This window comes from Gavialis gangeticus, unplaced genomic scaffold (assembly GCF_001723915.1).
Source record: "Gavialis gangeticus isolate Ggan-Ray unplaced genomic scaffold, GavGan_comp1, whole genome shotgun sequence".
NCBI classification, from domain to species: Eukaryota; Metazoa; Chordata; order Crocodylia; family Gavialidae; genus Gavialis; species Gavialis gangeticus.
The window spans coordinates 46,818,961-46,840,951 of record NW_017729029.1 but is presented as its reverse complement, the minus strand read 5'-3'; the positions used below and the strand labels follow the sequence as shown (position 1 = coordinate 46,840,951).

The following is a 21,991-nucleotide window of genomic DNA, read 5'->3' as shown; positions in this document are numbered from 1 at the left end:
GGAGACTGCTGAAAGTGGGGTAAGCTTTCAGGAGAGCTGCAGGGGTAAGTTTATGTAGAACTAAGTCTGTTCCATTATCATCTTCATGCCTCTCATTTGCTACTAAGCTTCAGCCCGTCTAGTCTAGTGTAGTCACTTATCACACTCATAACTCTAGTACCAGAGCACCTCTCTCGTTGAAGACTGCAGTGGAAACTCTGTGAAGGGGCTGGCTCAAATTCAGACAGCTGGCTTGAGTACTTTTAAAAATCCCATCCTACGGGGACAGAAAGAGAGAAACAGTTTCTCATGCATTCATTCAGATCAAGCTGCCATGAGGCCTGAAAACTTTCCCTGTGTTCTGACCCCATTTTCTTCCTATTTAAATTACCTACCAGCACAACCGGTCCCCTGTTGCCTGTAGCATGGAGAAGGGATTTCCTTCTTGCACTGCCAGAAAGTTGCTAGGTTTGCCCCTGGTGAATGTTGGCACTATCCGTGCAAGGTTGACCAAACATCTCTCTCTCTGGTTTGGGAACAGGCATACCAGCTTGCCGTATACCTTGTACTGTGAGCATATTGGATCTCACAAACTAAGTAGCATTATGCTATAGCAGGACTAGGAAAAAAAAGACTTTTGAGAAACCTCTTTTGCAATAGGAAGGGGTGGGAATGATTCAGGAGGGGCTGCTCTTCCAGGTCATTATTGATTCAGTGACTCAGCATGGTGTCCTCACTTGAGGAGCCAGTCTTTTGAATGAATTGTAAAACTAAGACATGATCACATGTGGTCACTGAAGATCACAAGGCACTTTGCAGGACTGGGAATGCTTGTTATTCTAGCTTGGGTAATTACCTTCGGTTTGCTTAAATTTCTTCCCAGGTTTCAACTAGGAAAAGGTAGTCTTTGTTTCCTGTCCAAAAACTATTGTGTTATGCAGCATAAGTGTGTTAAACAATTGTCATGCCTCACCCTCGAGGTGGATTCATTTTAGAGATTGAAAAAGTGGTTGTATTTTATGATTTTTTAGACTCAGGTCATTGTCACTAAACTAGAATGAGTTCCTGCTTTTCCAACTATTGTGTTTATATATTAATTCAATTATTTGGTTTGGGGGAAACAGTAACTTAGATCAGACTATCCTGGAAGATGTGATTCTTCAAGCACTTTAAAATCCTCAACTGGGGGGTGGGGAAAGGAAAAACACTAAAAAAAAAAATGGGAAACGGGAATCTTCTGAGGCTAACCTGTGGCTTATTGCATCAAAGTGTTCACTTTGTTCCAGACTGGCCAGAGGGTTGTGCAGAATTAAATTATTGCTGCAAAATCGCATAGAATTCAGCAGTGACTTGGCATGATGTTTAGCTAAAGGGTTTTCTGGGAACCTAAATGAAGTTTCCTGATATTTTCATCCTTTCACTGCATGACAAGAAACCAGTGTCACAGTCTAAGATGCAAACCAAAGTTACAGCTGTCAGCTAGATGTACCTTCAATATGATCAAAACCAAAGATTGCAAGAGCTAAAAAGACCTCACTCTTTTGCCGTATCATTGTGGGTTGTGGGAGAAGTTTACAGTGCTTCTGTCTGTAATCTGTGCGTGCAAGAAAGAAACATAGGACCTGTATAGAGAAGCAGACCTTTCACCATCACACTGAACTTGTGTGAAAACAGTGGGTAAGAAATACAGTGTCCCACTATTCACTCCTTGGCTGAGCATAGAAAATAGTCTGGGATGAGGAGTCATTTATTTTTCAGAATAAAGACAGGAGTGAAAGGGATGAGACTGCATGTAAAGCTTTGTCTCGGTCTGTGTGTACATTTTGGGGCTGGGCACTTGATTTTTTTTTGATCTGCTGCTTGTGAGCAGTTTCTTGCAGCTGCCTTGTGTGATTTTTCTTCAAGTTTCTAGATTCCCTCTCCCACTTCAGCTTTCTCTGCGCAGGCTGCTTTGAAACAAAAGATTTGTGTATTCCAGCCCTCTCCGTGCTATTAGTAGTATTATTATCTGCTCCCACCCAGCCAATGAGAGCAGGCCAAACCTGGTGACGACATGGGCTAGGGAACAGCAAGGAGGCAGTGAAGCATCCAAGCTACTAATGTTAGGATTGGAGGTCAGAAGCTGTTCTACAGGGAGAATGGGAAGCCTGCAGATGGACTAAGCCAGAAGGGGGTTTGCTTTTGATGACAATACTAGACCTTGAAGGTGGACAATCGGGTGCAGTATGACAGGACAAACTGCAGGTAATGCCTTTATTTTTGCTGTCAGGCTGTCAGTGTAATTGGTGCCTTATCGTGTGCTGTTGAGCTGGGACAGGAATGGCCTATGGTTGCTTTTCTTAAAGCTGCCTGCAATATACATTATAAATAGCCATGTGTTCTGTTTATCTTCGAGATTCCCATGCCTTTCACAGCTGCCGGCTGGATTGAAGGGAAGGAGATCAGCCAAGATTTTTGATGCTGGGTGGGATATTCGGTTGTGGGGAAAGGCTAGATTGACGTGTCCCCGGCGTTCTGCATTTTTTTCCGTCGGTGACACCTGTATTATCATGTAGCATCTGGATTTTTTTTAAAAGGGGAGACTGGCGTGTGATGGCAGGGAACTCTTGGCTAAATAAAACCCAGAAAGCTGACATCGGTGTCCAAGTTGTGTCAACACAGACGGCCGCTGTAGAAGCTGTCTTTGGTGTGTTTCAAATCCTATCCCAACAATGCAGTTCCCTGGGCTGTGCTTCTGCAGAGGAATGAGAAAGCCTTTTTCTTTTGATCCCTGGTGGCAAAACGATTTGAATTCCCCCTTTTAATCGCACTTTCTTGTTAAGTTTTCCCCAAATCAATTAAACATAGGAGCGTTTCTCATCTTCCCCACACATGCATGCTGGTGGTTTGCGATGCCACAATGAAGCCTGTCCTTCTCTTGGGTTGTCCCTTTGTCCCAGTCTTGTACACTAGCCAATTGAGGAAGTGTTACAGCATGATGCCTTGCTGTTTCTGTCTCCTTTTCTCCGAGGGGGATGCTCTCCATACTGGTCCCCCCTTTTATCTTCTATCTTTTTGAATCCAGCTTTTCCTGGTGCCAGGTTGGAGCCACACTTCAGAGCTCTGAGCCATTTTTTTTCTTTAGTATTATTCAGCATACTAATGTTTTGTACTAACATTCATTCTGTATGGTTTCTGAAGATGCTGTGGGTCTGCGAGACAAAGTGTGAAAAACTTTGGTGCTGGGGGCCTTGGGGTTTTGATTCATTTCCATTTCTACTGCAAGTGAACTGTGTTGGGGTAGGTGGCCAGTAGTTAGCAAGTTATTTTATTGGCCTTTGGCAAGTGAGCTTGCGCCTTTCATGCTTCCCGTGGCTCTTAAATTTAACCCACAGCAAAGAGTATTTGGGCCGTGGGTTATTTTTCCTGACTAAAAGGTAAATGGTAAATGCTGCTGTTGGCAGGGGTAAGCCCTGCGTGGCTTTGGGAAAGCAGAAGGTCAAAGATCAAACTCCACTTTGCTGAGTGACTTAGAGATGATCCGAACCTTCCCGGCAGGAGCAATAGGAATCACGGTCACAAGGGTGGGGGGAGAAGCAGATACTAAGGTCCGCAGACGGCAAACTGTCTGCTCGAGGAGGGGTTAAAAGAATATGCTGGGGCCTGCAGGGATGATGAGGTGAAATGCTGTCCAATGTCTCCTGTCATTTTTTTTTTTTTTAGTTAATGTTGTGCAGTGTGTGGCCCGAAGGGGCGGCAACAGTGGAGAGTCTGGGACAGTGGGAGGGTGGGTGCGGGGAAGAGGGAGGGAGCGGGAAGCATGGCCCTGGTGTGGAGCGTGGGTCTAGGGATAGTCCGGGCAGAAAGCATGTGCAGAGGCAGAGTAGGAAGGGTTGAGAGCATGGAGGGGAAGAGGGTGGGGAAAGGGGCAGCATAGTGGAGGAAAAGGTGGGCAGGTGAAAGGCAAGGAAGGCAATGAGGGGGGCCCAGTAGGAAGTGGTGGAAAGGGACAGGTGAGCTCGTGGTTGGGGGAAAGCAGGGGGATGGGAGGGTAAACCTTCCCGCTGGAGTGAGGCAGCAGTATGGAGCTGCATGACTTCATGGGGAGAAGAGCCAACGTCTGGCAGCTGGCAAACCCCATGCATCCCTGTGTGGGAGCCACACTGGGTGCCTCCCTTCTCTGGTCACAACCAACTTTTCTTCAGGTTTTCCACCATGGCTCCACCCCCAGCAGTAGTTGTTGGAGCACTTGTGCAAACAGGACATAGCATTTCAACCATCAGGCCTCCAGACCTCTCCTGACATACATGACATGGTGCTTAGAGACCTGATGGGCTCTCTACACTACTGTAGTGCCAGTATCAGCAGTGAGCACTTTTCAGTAAGAGTTTATTGTAGACAGGGCTCCTGGGCACTCACTGGACTAGTGTGGTGTCCTGGGTCTGGGTGGCAGGATGGGTAGGATGCTCTAGGATTGTAAGGAGAAGTTGTTCTTGGCCTGGATGAGCAGCTAGGCAAGAAACGAACAGGCAACTTGAACTAGGTCCGAGAGAGGGCTCGTCCTAACCCTGGTTCCAGGCTCCAGGTCTGAGTGGATGGCGGGTTTGCACCCATCCTACTTGTTTAGTTGTTTAGTTACTTGTGGCAATTAAAAGCTCATCTCAGGTGCACCTGTGTCCCGGGTGTGGTGGGCTCTTCTTGCATGACAAGGTTTCAAGTCCCTCTTGTCGGCAGCAAAAACTTAGGAGACAGCTGAAGCTGTAGCAGGAGGCATTAAGCAAGGCAGTCTGTATGGGTAATCCTGAGCGTTGTGCTATTTGCTTTCATCTGCTGCCCAACGTCAAGTCTCTGCCACCTTCACCTGGCCCAGGCAAAGGTGCCACCACCATCCTTTGTGGAGGTTTGCCTCTCTCCTCCATGCAGGGTCTCAAGGAAGCCATGGAGCAGCCATTGCTTTAGATAAAAAAGCCTGTTCAACCTCCTTGGGTGAAATCTTTGCCCCACTGACGTCAGTGGAAATTTTGCCATTGGCAACAGCAGGGCCAGGGTCACATCCCTAGATAGATGTGCTCAATTCGCTTTTCCCTGTGTGACAGATTGACCCTCCCATTTCGATCCCTGTGCCTCTGCAGCAAGGCCTTCTTACCTCTGGGCTTTATTTAGAGATGCACAGAGTTTGCTTCTGGGTCTGGATTCAAACCTCCCCAGAATTTGGCAGTCCCAGTAAAGGACCCACTGTGGACTTACGATATGGACAAATGAGCAACCTAAAGCAACAACTGGTGCAATAACTGGTTGCAGTAACTGTTTATGTGCCTGGTGGGAAGTGCAAGCTAAGCCAGGGTAGTGTACCCTTGCTGTACACTGGGCCGACTTGCCCCAGTTCATCTTTTGTTTACCGGGAGGTAATGGTGGTTGCATATAAGCAGTTTACTAAGTTTGTGCCTCCTATCAACTGGTTTTCTTTTGATTGTTTGTCTATAACCTAAGAGACTAGATCAAATGTCCTCAAAACATGAAGGTTTTTGCGAGTCCCTTTATCATTTGAACCTGGGTTTTTGTATCAGTCAGTTTATACTTGCAAGTTGCTGTTAACTGTGGGTGTTAACATCACTGTTGGCCCTGGCCTGGTCTCCCTGGGCTTTTGATTTCTGTTCCCTATCGTTCTTAAGCGTAGACAGGCAGGAGCCCTCTGTGATGTTCCTCTTTCACTATCTGCCTTGGCTTCTGTCACTGCTGGAGTCTTTTCTTAGTAGCTAGATTCAGAAGTCCTGATTTCCGGTTTCCCTGCTCTGTACATGATGATGAGTCAGTACCAGTCAGCAACTCCTGCGTTTTACAGAAGTGCTTTGGACCATAAAATACTTCTGTTTTTTTTCCACTACCTTCTTCAAATTTTAGGGAGAAGTTTCATAGCGATGCACTTGTAGATCAGTGGATCAGTGGCTAGTATCATTAAATCTGACAACCGTTCCAGCATTCCTGTGTTAAATATACGGATATTTTGTCTTTGCCACTTTCCTTACCAACCAGGAAAGGTTTAATATAGGGCTAGGATCATGTTCCTAGATAGACATGCTCAACTGGCTCTTCAGTACATATTTTCTCTTGAGCAAGAAGCTGCATTGCTAGGAGAGGGTACTTCATAAGGTAAAACCAAGGTGGTACCAAGTCTGAAGAGGCTAAGTTGCAAGGAAAAGTTTAAAGGAGCAGGAAAAGAGCAAAGAGACCCTGAGGTGACCCAACAGAAGATTTCAAACCTGATGAAGATAAATTGTTTTTATTGAGAACAGGGTTCAAAGGAGAGAAGAGAAATAAATGAGGCACTTGGGCAGGACTGTTTCATACCAAATATCCAACATATGGAATAAGTTACCGGAGAAGGTGAGTGAAACGGGGTATATGAGAGTTCAAGGGAGATCAAGAGCTATTGTGTCTGAAGAAAGAGAAAAAGCAGGCGAGCAGGGTAGGAAAAGCTAATACAACCTGTGGTTTGAGGCATTTTTGGCATTTTCCTGTTCTTGAACCTTTCATTAATTTCCTTAATATTTGGAAGCTCTGTTATATGTAAAGTGGTGGTTGATGGTAGATGGTCACTGGTTCTAGAGGCCCGTCCATCCCATTGAAAACTCTGGGGAAGTTCATATCCAATTCTGGGATTGAAAGTCTTGATTTGGACCCATAAAATGGTATGTGGTAAATTCTCCCATCCTGTCCAGCAAGCTGATAGCTTGGGAGGTAACACAAAGAAAGTATTGTGAGAGCATATGGGTCTGGGTAGTGGTTTGTCTTGGCACTTCCAGCTTTGATTCCTTCCTGATTTGATCAGTGACTGAGTTGAATGCTGTCATCTGTGAATGGCAGGCAGCTGCAGTGGCAAAGCCTCGTGGGACCTTTGTTTTGAGCACAGCTGAGGGATTCTGGTCAAGTCTACACCTGCAGTTAATGTGCTTGAATTTTCTGCAAAGTGCTGCGGGGCACACATCTTACACATGGGCCCCCATTGGGAGCGAATTGTGCCTGACAGGAGCAGTCCAGTCTAGGGCTCTTCCCACTCTGCTCTGTCCCCGTGTAGGAGCCAGGAAGAGCTCCAGACTCCCCTGGGTGCCAGCCCCAGGGCTCATCCTGATCCACATGTGGCTGGGATTCAGAAGTCCCGGCTGCCAGGACATCTTTCCCAGCCACATGTGGATTGGGACAGGTCCTGATCTCCACATGGCAGCTGTCTTGGCAGCACCAGGGTTTAGCCAGGCAGCAGTGCGCTACTGTGCAGTAGTTAATGCGCCATTAATGTAGTACCTATATTTCCTGGTACTAGCACGTTATCCTAATTTACTATGCAGTAAATCCCATGCACATGTAGACATTTACTGAGCATTAGATTAGTCTCTGTATGTAAGAACTGGAAAGAGGCAGCTTTCTGATAACATCTGGTTGACCCACTCCAGGAGAAATGGTTCATTTCTGGTGGCAAAGACTATTAGCTATCTGTGGACCTTGTCTATGATGGGACACAATGCCGGTGGACTGACTGTCCTGCCCATGGAACGGGGAGTCCACTCAGGTTGCATCTTCTCCAGTGCCTGGCAGACATAGGATTTAATCCTGCTGTTTCTAGTTACACAAAGCATCTGCGACTTCTGTTGGTAGCAGTGTGAGTAATGACTGTTCAAGGTCAGGCTACAGAGATCCTTCACAAGTTCCCATAGGAATTTTGGAAAAGTCCCTTTTAAGCATCTCTTAAATAGGGTTAACCCCTACTCAAACGGGAGCTTTGCTATGAAGATCCTTAGAATTGCTGAGCAGAGGTTGGCCTGCAGTTTGCATTGTTTGAATGAACTTTGGGCACGTGGGTGGAGAAAGCACATGGGCACGCTGAAGCCAAAAATTACAGACACTGTGTAAGTGGTGTGTTTCAGGCAGCCTGTGTGAGTTGGCCCGGAAAGAATGGGAATGTGTGGCAGAAGCCGTGTAAATAAACGCAGGAAACTACAGTGCAGCAGTGAGTAGGAATTGAAACTGGGAAGCACCGAAGTTAAGGTTGACAGCATCACCTTTACTCTGCCCCTCGTCTGCACACAGCATGCTGTAGTCATTTCTAATGGGACTAGGACCAAAAGAAAACAACTGCGGGTGTGTATTGTGACATGTTGGGACTAAGGGTGCTGCCATTACTTGGATAAGGGATGGCAATAGGGTCTTCTCCCAAGTGTCTTATCCACCTCTTTCCTCTCACCATTCCCCACGGAGCAGCAGCTAAATCCTTTCCCTCCCTGCCTTGGTGACACATGGGCCATGTTTTCAATGTGTTCTTCGTGACAAGAAGGGCTACGCATTTGCTTTTATAAAGAATGGGAAGTGGAATGTCTGATGCGCTCCTGACTCCTGAAGTAGGTCCTTGGCATGGGTCAGTAGTGCCCATGCCTTCATTTGGCTCGGCATGTGCCCACACTTGCTGGTTTACCAGGTGGTATGATACACTGTGTACAGGAATTGATTTTACAACCTTAGACTTACTTGGGTCTAAAACAGCCTGTGATTGCAGTATCGCAGGCTGTGTCGCAATGCTGACCTCTGAGGACTTACCCCTCTTATCTTCTTCCTAAATCTATGGGACTGATCCCACAGCATTTTGCATAGGAAAGATATCTGGGCTTTTGCATGAGCAATAACCCAGCTCACATGTATGCCAGTGCTGTGGGTTTATTTTGGAGTGCCTGTGAAAAGGGGTTCTGTGTTGGGTCAGTAGTGAAGGTTGCAACTTTGTCTGAGTTGTCTTTTGATCCCCTTCTCCACATTGTGGAAGAGAAAATCCTCTAGAACTGAAATTTTCCAGCGCTTCCCTGCAGTGAATTTTGATTGGGCCTGCAGTGCCCAGATGCCAGCTCATATTTATCAGGTGCACCCAGCCACAGTCCTCATGTAACACAGTTTGCAAGAACTGGAGCTACTACTGCCTAGTAGACTTTGGGGCAACAATGCAAATCTCTTAGTTAAATTTCAGAACATGGTTTTATTCAAATGTTTACTTCAGCCCTTGTGTATATCTGCTCCCTGGATGAGCTTGGACTTGTATCTGAGACATCCTTGTAGAGAGAGGTGAGCACACTTGTAGAGGTGAAAGTGTGGGGAAAAAAAAGCCTTTAATTCTGATTCCATTCTGTAAAACGCAAACTGTTGTACCTTGAGCTCAGGTTCAGTTGTATCAGGGCAGACACTGACACCACAGATCCTATTGGTGCATGAATATTTCAGCTACTGAAATGATGCCTGTATGCTCCAGAAAAGAGCTTCCATGTCCTCATTTGATCCTTTAATGAACAGGCATTAGGCTGGCTCAGGTCAGCATCTCGATTATTTCCTATGGACTTGGTGACTATTAGCCACATTGCATGTGTTGTCCTGTGACCTCCTCTTCATTACTGGGCCTCTGGGAGCTCCAGTTGGGAATGTGAGGTTTGTAGGAAAGAAGAGTAAAGCAGCAGGTTTGAGCTCTGTTTTACTGTGCCCCCAAACACCATGGATGGTGTTGCTTTTTGGGGTGCTTGGGCTGAAACATTCAGGGGGAGGTTCCTGAAGGCTGCATCTCGCATTACAGTACAGCCTTTCTTGTTTAAGATTTTTAACACCCTCTTCCCATGCCCTTCCTTTGCGTCTTCCTCCTGCTTTTAGCTTTATATGTTCTAATACCATCCCATATGCTTGATCCTTGGCTTTCATGTAACAAACTCCCTTTCTCTTATCCACTCTTTACAGAAGCCTCCCTCTGTTGTCCCGTGTTGTCCCATTACTTGTACTTGTCCGAGTTCAGGCCAGATTGGAAAGGGCTCATGGAATGGGGGAAGTGAGGAGACTCATCTCCCTTTTGTTTCCATGTGAAGTGCTGGTCACAGCTCTAGTCCGTGAGCCCATGGACTGCAGATAAACTTCCCAGCTGGTTCTGACTGCTATTGAGCACCCCAAAGGAGTCCACACTGCATTGGTTACCAGAACTGGCCCCTGTACAAAGAATGAGGTTGTTTTTCAATGTGTGTAGCGAGAGCCTTGCTGTTCAGCGGGCATGTCTACATGTGCATTAATATGCTTTTCCTAATGCGCATTAAATTTAGTACCTCCAATGTGAGGTGCTAAATAAATGCACATTAGGCTGTCCTAACATGCAGTAGCCTGTTTGACTGCACGTTAATGTAATTGCATGGTTTTTGACGTGATGTTTTAATACGCAGTAAGATAGGCTACTGCGCATTGAAGTGTATGTGTAGACATACCCAGTGCTTCCAGACTACATATCTGTCTAAGGTAAGGATGTCAAACAAGTCCTGCTCTCTGGCCTCCGGTGCTGCCGCTGGGTTGATTGAACTCATACGAGGCATAGTGTGTGCCTGTGGACCAGAGTTAGTCTGCAGACCGGATCTGGCCCATGGACATTCTCCTCTCTCCCCTACCCCTTCTATCCCCCCTGCTCCCAGCCTGCCTGATCCGGTGGCCACTCCATCCAGTCTGAGACCAGCATTGTATGTAGCATGGATCCCAGGGTGGTCAGAATGGGTGTCATGTGTAGTTCAGTCTGGCTGGAGCAGCCATCATGCTGCACATAATGGCTACCCTGGCTGGACCATGCCACACGCAATGCCTGCTCTGGGATGTGTGCTGCGCATGGATCCCACTCCAGCCAGTCTAGGACCTGCACTGAAGGTGGTGTTTGCAAACACCCCGTGCAGTGTGGATCCTGGATAAGTGTGACACTGCTGTTCTAGGGGGTTCGGCTGGGGTTCAGTGCTACCACCCTCAGTGCAGCCAGTGACTGCATCCACAGTCTGACTCTGGGCTACCTGTTCTTCCTAGCATGGACCTTGTCTTTTTTCATGCCCTGTGAAGCTTTCTGGACACTTAGGGCATCTGTATATATGAGCAGCTGTGATACCAAATTACTTGGATGAGAGACATACTGGGCACCTTTCTGCAATAAGCAGAAGCAGTAGGGCCTTGGGAGCACGTAGCCTGGTAAGAAAGCTCTCTTGGTCTTAGTAACATTGGGTCATCCCGACCTGCCTCTGCTTGTTCAGGCAGATTGCAGCAGCAGCACATGGGTAAAGTTTAAGCCAATGTCTGAGGTCAACTGTCCAGTTCTTGAATTAATCGTTGTTTTAGTCTGTTTTATTCACTGATCCATGGTTTCTCTTTATATGGAAGCTCCTAGCATATCCATACTGGTATCATTAAACTGCTGTAGTTACCCGTGTGTTACCTGTTGTGTGGATGCTCTCTTTTGGAATGCACAGGACTATTCCAAGGGAGTGATTACACTGGAAAGATATTGCTGATATTCCAAAATAGTGGTATTTAGACATCTAAGAACCTGATTTGCAGATATAATGGCTAACTGGAGTGTCTCAATGATAGGACATGGAGCTTTCTGCACATGGTGCTTGTACTGCTAGAGCTTAGTATAGCAATGCAAGGAATTTTCCCTAATGCAGTCTATGTTGGCATTTGCTTCTAGGAAAGAGTGGATAAAGACTTGTCCATATGTTTTTCAAGCAGCCTCCAGAACAGAAGTGTCTTAGATCCATCACTAACTTGCTGGTGGGGTTCAGCCCCAGGGTCTTTTGTGATGGCTCTGTTCTTTCATGCAGCACTGTAAGATGCTCCACAGAGTTTCATGGAGCTTGGAAACAAGTTAGTTGAATCCCTCCCCTTCCTGCAGAAAGGGGAGACAGGAAGAGACTTGCTCTCCACCGCTCAGAAAAAGGTCAGCTGGATTTCTGATGCTGGTGTGAGAAGTTTACAGGCAGCAGATAAATGAATTGAATGCATTTCATCAGTGTCTGTGTTCAGAGCTCTTGCGAACCTTCAGTCAGACTATTGCTTTATTTAAGAAAGACCCTGTTCATATAAACTTACAATCAACTCAAACAAGACAGCCAAAGGTGCGTGGGAAAACAGAAGCACTGTGCGGTGAAATGACTTTCCAATGGTTGCACAGCAAGTCAGTGACAGAGCCAGCAGTAGAAGCCAAGTCTCTGCCCAGGATCCTGCCCACTGGACCACTCTACCTCTCACTAGAGCCAGTAAATACAACTGTATATTTGCACCCACTAGTGGTAAATATCCTTGGTAAACATTGACTTTTGTCAGCAGTCCCTGTACCTCAGGGAGGTGATAGCATTGAATGGTAACTGTTGTGTTTTGAACTGATTTCAGGGCAAATCCTATCATTGAGACACTCCAGTTAGCCATTGCACCTGCAAATCAGGCACTTAGATGCCTAAATAATAGGGTTTGTACCTATTACAGGAACAATTAACTACAAGATGATATTGGGCTTGCATTGAAGGATCCCCTTGAAAAAGCAGACCCATTTTACTTCTGTCTGCCTCTGCCAGAGACCTACAGGAGTTCTCCGGGTCCAGATCTCCAGAGATTTCAGAAACTGAATTCTGACTTAATATGAAATGCACAGATGCAGTTAGGCACACCGTACAGGATACCTTGGTATTTGTGATTTAGTGAGGTGTGCAAGTCAACAGATCCTGTGATGATGGCACTATAAAGACATCTAGTGTATGTGTGGGTGTGTGTGTACAGAATTTTAAAAAATGTTATGACCATTTTGAAACAGAATCAAAACCTTTCTTTTCCCAGCAAGCTGCTTGCTGTGTTTTGTGTGGCTGGGTCATCAGGTAGCCACTAACACATTACACAGGTGGCCACATAATGCAGTGTAATTTATAATGGAAGAGATAAGAACTCCCCTGAGGATGGAGATTTAATAGCTGTTCAGACACTTTTCATGACATTTCACTTGTTTGGCTCTATACACATATGTGCCTGGGTCTCCCCATGGAGGCATGTATGTAAATGTATTTTGGTGTCTACATGTCTTTAGAAGATAAATTGTTACAAAAATAAATTCTTTCAGGAATTCCTGATGATTCTAGCCCCGTTTTTTAAAATCTTGTTTTAGAATTTTATTGAATTTCTTTCGTGCATGATTTTGGGAAAACTCCAGCCAAGGCCCACATACAGTCAAATGAATCAGCCTCCCTTTTTGCCATAAGTAATTGGCAGCTTTAGCTGCAATGCAGTTTTGATGTATGGCTAATACAGTTTTTCTTGCTTGATCTTGGGGAAACAATGCAGAAGACGTATGATTTTGAGCTGGTCTCTTCTTGGAGTCTCTGAACAAATAGGAAAATGCTTTTCTGGAAAAGTTGAGGCTTGCTACAGGTTTTCCATATTAAATAGTATAGTCATTTCAAGGCTGCTGTTGTTGCAAGTTTCCTGTAGAAAATATATCTTTTGTTACATACAAGTGTAACTGGGGAATGGAATCTGACTGCTGTGCACGGGACTTTCTCGGGAGAGTGTCGTTATAGCAATTTCAGCACGCTATACATATTGCTAGATGACTGACTGTTTCCGTGCTGACAAATATGTAAATAAACGTGTCCTGTAATACTGTAACAAAATGAAAGTGATTTTAAAAAAAATACAAAGTTCACTTTCAGAATTTTCTCGGTTTGCTGCATTAATTTCCAGTGGACTGTGGGGATTGTTGTGCAGTAGCCACTGTTTAAAACTCAGTATTCACCCTGCCCACAGGAACTGTCCCATTTGCCTGTGTCTGAACTAGGAAATATAATGGTGAACTTTAAAAAGTCAGTGGGAACATCTACACAGGCATTAATGCGCTGTAATTACAATGCATTAAGTTTAGTACAGGCAGTCCTCGGACTTGCGGCACAATTGGTTCCTGAAAACCGCGTCTTAAGTCGAAACATTGTCACTTGGAACCAATTTTCTCATAAGAAACAATGTTATAAATGGGGGATTGGAAGGCCCGTTATCCTGTTTTCACCAAAAATACCCCAGAATTTTGTACTTGATCAATTTTAGATGAGTAATATAGCTACATTAATGTATTTATACTGGCATTGCATCAGATCAAGTAATATAGCTACATTAATGTATTTATACTGGCATTGCATCAGATACAACTGGCATTGTAAAGTTGAAACGGTGTCAATTGATAAATGTTGTAAGTGCGAAACATTTCAACTCAAAACGTTGTAAGACGAGGACTGCCTGTACTTGTAATAACGGAGAGTAGAACCAGCACGTCTTTTAGGTGACGCTAACGCACAGTAGACTAATTCTGCTGCGCATTAGCACAGCTTTTGCCATGATGTGCTAATGTGCAGTACAATTAGTGTGCTGCATTTTTAGCATCTTGTGTAGATGCGCCCAGTGTCCACCAAATGTTGCTGTTACTTCCTGATGGAAGCATGCTTTTTTTTTCTTTTTCCTTTTTAATGGAAAAACTGTAATACTTATACCATTCAATAATTATTAGTAAGTCACTGTACCTCAGTAAAGTAATAGCATTGAATGGTAAATGTTGAGTTTTGAATCACCCATGTTGTACCAGAACACTGGTGTGGAGGAGTCCACATTTGTGTACTTTAAAATACTGTATTTTCTTGTACACACTGTGTCCTGGACTAAGATGCAGAATGAAGAAAAAAAGACCTTTCCTTGTAGTAAGTAATTGAGTAGCGGGAACTAGGGAGTCGAGCCTGCTCATTGTTCCAGGGAGCTGAGCCTACTCACAGTTCTACTCGCTGGCCGTGTCTACGCAAGACGCTGACTGTGCAGTAGCCTGATACTACTGTGCAATAGCGTCGCATGGCAAAAAATGTGACATGGCGCTACTGCGCAGTAGTATTAGGCTACTGCACAGTAGCGTCACAAAAAAAGACTTTTGCCGGCACTACTGCCTGGTGACTTGAGTTACTGTGCATTTATTTAGTACTTGTATAAAGAAATTGGAAGGCTCAACAAGGTATAAAAAGTTTATACAAGTACTAAATAAGTAGTAACCACTGTGCAGTAGCGTCTCATGTAGATGCAGCCACTGTGCATCATATGCAGACTTTAATTTTACTTTTGGTCAGAAAGTGGTAGAAACTGCTCTTACCATATTTCCTTGCATATAGCGTGCACACCAATTTCTAGCAGCTGTTTTTGCGGGGGGGGAGGGAATGTATTTTATATACGATAAAAATGATACTGTGATTGCAAAACATTGTTATATATACTTCATAGCATTGCAGATAATTAAAATGAAACCTATGTGAGTTATTTATTATATTTATTTGTATTATTTATTTCTGTTGAGGTTGTGCCTAGGAGACTTTTTCATGGACAAGGACTGCATTATGATAGGTGCTGCCCAACAAAATAATACGGTGGCCCTTGCCACAAAGAGGTGACAATCAAAGCTATTCCTCCTTATGCTTTCAGATACAGAGAGCATGAGCACACGCTGTCATTCCATCTAAGTCGGGGTTGGCAAAATGGCAGATCTGGCCGGCAGCCATATTTCATTTCCCAGCAGCCCCTGCCTCTATGGCTGGGGCCGGTCTCCATGGAGACCTCAGCTGGAGCTGTGCTGTGATAGCACAAGGCTGGAGTTGCCGTGGAGACCAGCCCTAGCCATGCTGGCGGGTGCACGGCAGGGCAGCTGGGACCTTGTGGTGGAGGCGGCTTGGTTTGGGACCAGGGCAGAGCCGTGATCTGCAGCCTGAATGCCCCTGCCCAGAGTGTGCAGGCTGCATATTGTGGCTGTGCACTGGCTTCTTGCAGCAGTGATGGTGTGGTCCTGAACTGGGGCAGAGCCACGATCCGCTGCTTGTGCACCCCTGCCCAGAGCGTGCAGGTTGCAGATTGCAGCTCTTGCCCTGGCCCCAGACCAAGCTGCCCCCACTGCAAGATCTCAGCGGCTCTGGAGCAGCCTCCTGCCCTGCCACACGCCTTGCCAGCATGGCTGGGGCCAGTGTCCATGGCAGCCCCAGCCTTGTTACTACCACAGCACAGTTGCCACCAGCCCCAGTCATGTGGGTGGGGACTGCTGGGAAATGGAGTCCACTGCCAGCTGGATCCAGCCCATGGGCTGGAGTTTGCTTGCCCCTGATCTAAGTGGTCATTCGGTCAAGAAAAATACCAACAGGGAAGAACAAATGTAACATCGCCATGAGAGAAACCCCCAGGGGTTGTCCCTGCAACGTTTGGGCCCTGAACAAAACACAAAATGGCAGGTCTTTCACAGAGCAGAGGAGCGTCCCTGGCAGTTAAAGATGCAGTTCATAGAAAACAGATTCTCTGCTCAGTGCCTGGTTACCTACACAACACTTCTGCTCATTTGGTTCCCTGTTTTTTGTGTGTGTGGAGAGAGATTCTGTACATGCCAGCTTGGCTGAAGTTTGCTTGTTTTCTCTCCAGTTCACTGGACAAGTGTTTTATGTTTTCTTCAGCATAACTTTAGGTAGACATTGTTTTACCCTGTTCTGCAACTTGCGCTGTCGTGTAAGTAACCTTTTTCTTTTCTGAGCAAGGTCATTACATCATGATGCTGTAGTCTTCGGTCTTTGGGATAAAATATCAGCTGTGCCTCTCATGTTTTTTTCTGCATTTGTCCCTTTATAAAAAGTGAGGAAAAAAAAGAGAAAGTCCTGATTCTGGCCTCTGAAGCTAGTCAGTGCTTAGAGAGAATAATACACGTGCTGCGGGGTATTGAAGGGCTCTTGGCTCATAGAGATGTCGCTTTGATACCTGATCCACAATAAGAAGCACCAAAGTTTTAAGTCAGAGGAGCCTGGGGATGAAATTACACCTGTGCTAGGCTCGGACAGGTTAAACTTTATAGAAACACACAGGTAGCAAATTATCCACAGACTGAATTGCAAAGGAGGGATTTGAAATGGGTTTGAAAAAAACCTGTTGGGTAGATTGGGTGTATAAAAATACTTTGCTCTCATATAGCGCTTTTCATCCCTAGATCTAAATGTGATCTACAAAGGAGGGTCAGCATCATTATCCTGGTGATAGCTATGGGAAAAGTAAAGCCCAGTACAATGAAGTTTTTTGCACAGCAGTTAGAAGCAATGAACCTAGGCCCCCACTGTTCTGTCATTAAGCTTCATTGTCTCCTTATTTGTTATAGCTTGGACATGTGTATGTGACGTTTCTCATGTGCCAGGTTACACCACAATAGATCACCTATAGCCAGTCTGAGGTGTACTTGAATGAAACACATACACTTTCAAAATGGAGTTTGTTCACTTAATGAAAGGGATTATATGACATAGTTGCCTGTAATAGCAGGAGATGACTCTCTGACCCAGGAGGTCCCTTCCAGACTGATGTTCCTATGTAACCTGAGATGATACTATCTAAGCTACGCCGAGATGCAAGTGATGTAATTTCACACTGTTTGGCCGAAACCCCACTAAAGTCAATGAGGCTGCACAGGTTTAACTGAAGGTTGACTTTGGCCTTGTGTATTTTAGCTGGCGAATATTTTGAGGGTGGGAATGTTTTGATTCAAGTGAAGGCAGTTTACAGAGCAGAGTGGTTATTTCACAGTGATAATGCAGGAGTTTCCATCTGCTCTCGACATTGAGCAGCAAATGTCCAGTGTTGGTTATTTAGTTACTATAGTCAGTATATTTAGTACATGCTCTTTACACAGTGAATGAGGAATGTCTAATTTTGGTTGTGAAGTTGCAGCATCTGATCTAGCTACAAGCAGGCCACCATTCGGTGTTGATGTTATGCTTTTTCATATGCTTTTCATAAAAGTATATGAGAACTTCAGACTTACTGCTGTGCTGCACTCCATAGGCATTGGGAGCTTTGCAGTAAGGCGACTCAGCTGCTCATGCTCCAAAAGCTAGAAGAGAATCTCCATTAGCTCTTAGCGGGGTATGGCCTGCAATGCACGATTCAGCCCTCTACTTATTTTACTTAGTAGAGGGCAGTTGTAACATGCAGATGGTAACAATTTCCTTGCAGTAATATTTTTGTGTTTTGTAATGCTTCTTAATTCATTACATGCCAAAAAATCCAGGGGCCCTTACAGGCCTGGCAGCTCAGGTCTGCCACTCCTATGATACAGGTTATATCTGTGCAGTCTTGAATCTGGAGATCCCTGTTCTGCAAGAATTAAAGGGATGCAATACAATATTGTAAATGAAGTGCAATGGAGAAAGTTGCTATAGACAGCTGGGGCTGATTGTAACTATGACCATGGGTGTTTTTTCCCCCCATGTCTGAGTATTATACTGGTGAGGAGAGCTTTATGAACTGTATTAACTTGATGATGCAGTATTGTTGTTGTTTTTTTGGTAGAGAAATCCTAGCAACTAGTCTGTAGCACTTCATCTGCAATATTATATTGCATCCCTTTAATTCTTGCAGAACAGCAGGGATCTCCAGAGTCCAGACTGCGCAGATATAACCTGTATCAGGGGAGTGGCAGACCCAGTAGAACTGCCCAGCCTTTTGTACAAAAAGCTTTTGTTCCTCTTATTTAACGCACTAAATTTCAGGGAAACATTGATTGCATTTCTCCGTGTAACTTGGGATTTGCTGAGTTATAGCTGATGACAGCTTTTTCTTGTCCTTAAAGGGTCATTGTTTGTTTGTGTGTGTTTGAAAACTGCAGAATCATGGCGTAGGGGGAAAAAAGAAAGACTTCAATATGTATAACTGAGTTTAGTACTTTTGTTTTTTTCTTGGTTTTAAAGGCAAGTGTCATAAAACAGCTTCCAAAGTGTTGATATAGGCTCATAATTTTCTTATTGATGCTATTAATGTTGCATGTCTTCTTGCTCCTTGGTGGGCATCCCTGCCTGCTAGCAGCAGAAGACTGAGACCAGAGCTCCTCCCCATCAAAAGAAAAAAACTTTGGGCCAGCTGTAAATGCTGGAGCCAGATTTCTCAGGCTGCTCTGTTGCATCCTCCCTTACCTCTCCTTGCCCTGTGGTGACATGAAGTTGAAGCGAAAGTACATTCAAATCCAAGAGGTCTCAGAACTGATATACCACAAACCATAGCATCCACCAGTTTGGTCCAATTAAATGTGAAGTAGTTGGGAACAAATGAGGTCATTGTTTCAGTTTGGGTAAGAGAGGAACCAGCTCCTGAGATCCATCGGAGGATCTGTGAATCCTCCACGAGCAGAAATTGTGCAATGTTAGCAGTCCTAGTAGAAATGTGATCATTGCCTTGATTTTGTAGAGCAGAGAAAACCAAACTCGCTGTATGATATTTGCAAAAGGCAGGAAACTGCCATTTATCCTTCTCATCTTCCTTCTGGAAAGAGAGCCAGGTTACAAATGAAAAGAGCTGCTAACTGGATCTTAGGAGCTCTCAGGATAGTGGTAGTTTGGGAGATTTCCTCAAGTTTGAGTCATTTTGCAATCAGGCTTCTGCAGTTAAATGGCCTTTGAAGCTTGTTTCTGAGTTAAGCACTGGGATTGTTTAGCATAAACTAATCTCCTTGAACTGGTAGTCTGGATTAAATGTGTCCTTGCTGTTTTGTGGCATATGTTTTAGTCCCCAAGGAACTATCCTTATGGAAAAGAGTGTCCTTTGAGCCATCTTCTTCCTCTATTTACATGATCTGAGCTCACATTTTTGTGTAATTTCCATGACACAATCCATGTAATTGTATTAATATGTGAATAGCTGATGTCCTGATATGACACTTCTGGATCTGGTAACTATTGCACCGTTTTTTGTTTGCTATATTGTTTTGCTTTCTCCTCGGCACATGACTGTTACCCAGCTCTTTCAGTTGCTAGTTCCCAAATCCCTCTTCTTTTTCAGAGGGCTCCCTTTTTCCATCTCCAGAGATCTGAGGATATACAGTGTGAAGCTGTCTGCTGGGATGGTTTGTACAAACCAGAAACAGTTTACACCCTGAAAGCATTTCCCTGCATTCAAGAACAGGGGTAGGCAATCTTTTGTGGCTGTAGCAGGAATGACCATCCTGGATCACAGGCAGGCAGGTGGGTGGTAGGAAATAGTTGCTGCCTCTGCTTGTCCCTGTGGTGTCCCCACAGAGAGCAACCCCATCTGGAGTTTGTCCCCACGGCAGCATTAGGTGAGCACCAAACGCTGCTGAGATCTCACGTCCGCGGGCCAGATCTAATGGCTTTGTGTTGCCAGCTCGCAGACCTTAAGTTGCCAACCCCTCTCATAGAAAAAGAGTGCAGCTGTTCAGGGAGACTTCCCACCCCAAAGCACTGAGCCCTCTGGGACAACTGCAGCTTTGAAGTGCGTTTGGGCTCATTTCACTTTCAGAGGGATTCGGGATGTCATTCATTCCTGTTTATACCCTCCTCCGTCTCCCCTCATCAGAATCATAACCACATGCCTATACTTCATGATATACCACTTGTAGATATGAACTGGACCAAGGCATCACTTCACAGCATGCAACAGCAAGAATTACAATAGTTCTCCAAAAATCCTTGATGTGATAGTTTGTTTGGGGAAGATGCTCCCTTTTCTCCCCCCCACCCCCCGTATCCTGGCTGCTAAGTATTAGGAGTTGTCCTTGTAGTAAACCTTTACTTCATAGCATCGCCCATGGATCTCACTAGTCTTGGGTGCTGGTCAAACTCAGAACCCCGGCCATGCTTACTGAATGGCAACCAAGTGCTCAGACTCTGAAAGATGCAACAATTTCATGCTTATGGGGTTCAGAGAGCAACTGGGTTTGAGTCTGATTTTGCTGCCCTGGGCTAAGTGGAGTCATCCCACAGAGATCAGTGGGGTGACTCCTGGAGTAAGGAAGGTGGTTTTCCCAGTAAGCTGTGGCACAACTCCCTCCTTAATAAGAAATCTTCCCTTTTTGGTCCGGTCTCAGAAGCATGTAATGTCTAAAGAATGTCTAGGACCCGTGTCATATGGATGTAGTTCACAATTCAAGGAAGAGTGTAGTTCACGGTCCATTGCCCACAGCACTGTCAACATTGCCAATGCCAGCACTGCATCATAAAACAACCGTGTGTCCCAAATTTTGGGGCTGTCTCCTGGTACCCGAAGGACTCCTTGAAATGGGGCTTTTGTCTTAGATTTGGAAAATAGGTCCCAAATGGGCATCCCACCTCACCTTGACAATAAACTGAGACAATAAATAGTGATGCTGCCTAGCCCTGCTGTGAACTATCTTCTGAACTGAAAGCAGAATAGGGGCTGCATAGACAGCAGACTTCCACACGATGCTCTCTAATCCAGGCTAAGGCTGATATCGTTGACCTGAAGGAACCACTTCCATGAGTGAGATCGTTCTTGGGTCTTGGTGCCCTGTGCAGGCTCTACTCTCCATGCTGAGTTTGCCAATGTTGGTGTGCGGCACAGCTGTAATAAAAAAACCATCTATACGCGACCAAAATGATGAACATGGACACTTGGTAGAGCATAGAATCATAGAAGTCGGGTCCGAAGGGACCTTGTAGATCTTCAAGTCCGACCCCCCGCCTGGGTGGGAGAAAAACTGGACTCAAATGAGTCCAGCCAGGTAGGCATCAAGCCTCTTCTTAAAGACCCCCAGGGTAGGAGCCAGCACCACTTCCCTTGGAAGTTGGTTCCAGCTCCTAGCCGCCCTGACTGTGAAGTACTTCTTGCGGATGTCTAATGTAAACCTACTCTCCAATAATTTGTGTCCATTGTTCCTTGTTATGCCAGGGGGCGCTAGGGGAAACAGTGCCCCCCCCCAACCCTTCTGGTCCCCCCTAGTGAGTTTATAGACAGCCACCAGGTCCCCCCCTCAGCCTTCTCTTGTGAAGGCTGAACAGGTTCAGGTCCTGCAGTCTGTCATTGTACGGTCTGCCCTGTTGTCCCCGGATCATGCGGGTGGCCCTCCTCTGGACCCTCTCCATGTTGTCCACATCCCTCCTGAAATGGGGCGCACAGAACTGGACGCAGTACTCCAGCTGTGGCCTGACCAGCGTCACATAGAGGGGGAGGATCACCTCCTTGGCTCTACTTGAGATGCACCTGTGGACGCATGATAAGGTCCGGTTAGCCCTGCCAACCGTGACCTCGCATTGTCGGCCCATGTTCATCTTGGAGTCAATAATGACTCCAAGATCCCTTTCTGCCTCCGTGCTCTCAAGAAGGGAGTTTCCCATCTTATAAGTGTGCTGCTGGTTACTACTGCCCAAGTGCAGCACCCTGC

General features: G+C 45.5%; 1 protein-coding gene across 1 annotated transcript in view; it reads left to right on the top strand.

The window, feature by feature from the left end:
• Nucleotides 1-2,034: 2,034 nt before the first annotated feature.
• Nucleotides 2,035-21,991, top strand: part of PAK3 (p21 (RAC1) activated kinase 3) — a 130,761-nt gene continuing 110,804 nt past the window's right edge. Inside the window, exon 1 of the mRNA XM_019521527.1 lies at nucleotides 2,035-2,223. The gene's annotated coding sequence lies outside the window, so the exon portion shown is untranslated. The remainder of the gene's footprint in view (nucleotides 2,224-21,991) is intronic.